The following is a 1,592-nucleotide window of genomic DNA, read 5'->3' as shown; positions in this document are numbered from 1 at the left end:
CCAAATGGATTCTGGAACATACATCCTGGAACATGCTGAACATTTCTGTCCACCAAATTCAAATGCCGACCTTATTGTGCCATTCACCACAGACTGGATATCAGCACTTGGGTGGATAAAATGAGAATTCTTTCCACCACATTCTGAAACACATCAAGAAAGTTTAAAGATGTAGAATACTTACACCATCATCCAATTTTAATATAATACATAATATGTCTCTAACTACATAAAATCACTTTCATATATCTGCAATAGCTACAGCATTGAATGAAATATTGTTTAAATGATGATAATTCTTCTGAATTTCTCATTAAAAAAGGAATGTTCTGGAAATATTGTGTGTTTTGGTAGCAGTCCCAGTTTTCTGTAGTGTGAATTTACCAACATCTTGTTAATGGAAATATTGTGTGTTTTGGTAGCAGTCCTAGTTTTCTGTAGTGTGAGTTTACCAACATCTTGTTAATGGAAATATTGTGTGTTTTGGTAGCAGTCCTAGTTTTCTGCAGTGTGAGTTTACCAACATCTTGTTAATGGAAATATTGTGTGTTTTGGTAGCAGTCCTAGTTTTCTGCAGTGTGAGTTTACCAGTATCTTGTTAATGGAAATATTGTGTGTTTTAGTAGCAGTCCAAGTTTTCTGCAGTGTGAGAACAATAAATAGAAGTTATATATAGGAAAACAATGATTTCTTGTACTTATAATGTTTCAAAGTTGATTTCCACTCACACGTCATACTTCCTAAGCCTAGTTTATAATATAAAGAAAATGATTAAAGTACTACATTGGTTCACATTTCTGTTTAGATCAATGACTTAATCAACAGAGTTAAACATTTCCAATAAAACTCCTGGTTTTCCTTTCAAGCCAGTTACAATCAGCTATCAGATTTATGTAGTTAGGAATGTGTTCTTTTTATTGGTTAGAGACATGTACTTGAGAGAAGTATGTGTGAGTAAAGAAGAAATTTCAAAAGAATGGTAGGATTGCAAATTATATTGATATCTCAGCAAATCAAAAAGTGGGAGGTTCTTATTTTATATTCTAGCTTCTAAATATCCAAAATTTGAATTTCTTATTCCTTAACCACTATACACATTGTACAATAGGTGTAATAAAATATAAACTAAGCAATAAGACAAGAAGATAATGCCATATGGCACATGAAAAAACTATTTAGCATTTTTTTCTAATATTTTCTTTCAAATGAAGAAATTAAAACATATATAATATTAACATTTGAATTATAACCTATGTTGCACTGCCAATTTTATTGACATACAATGATAATATTGTTTAATTAAATGTTGAAAATAACTTTAAAACATCGTCACATACATCCTTTGCTTAATCAATATAGATAATCTAATCCTGTTAATGTATCCGTAAGACAAGATGTTAATCAGTGTAGGTAATCTAATCCTGTTAATGTAGCCACAAGACAACATTTTAATCAGTGTAGGTAATCTAATCCTGTTAATGTAGCCACAAGACAACATTTTAATCAGTGTAGGTAATCTAATCCTGTTAATGTAGCCACAAGACAACATTTTAATCAGTGTAGGTAATCTAATCCTGTTAATGTAGTCACAA

At 30.8% G+C, this 1,592-nt stretch overlaps 1 pseudogene; it reads right to left on the bottom strand.

The window, feature by feature from the left end:
- Positions 1 to 1,592, bottom strand: part of LOC106469647 — a 33,766-nt pseudogene that overhangs the window by 8,230 nt on the left and 23,944 nt on the right.

This window comes from Limulus polyphemus, unplaced genomic scaffold, assembly GCF_000517525.1.
Source record: "Limulus polyphemus unplaced genomic scaffold, Limulus_polyphemus-2.1.2 Scaffold3591, whole genome shotgun sequence".
Lineage (NCBI taxonomy): Eukaryota > Metazoa > Arthropoda > Merostomata > Xiphosura > Limulidae > Limulus > Limulus polyphemus.
The sequence above is the reverse complement of the archived record's forward strand: the minus strand, read 5'-3'. Positions and strand labels throughout refer to the sequence as shown.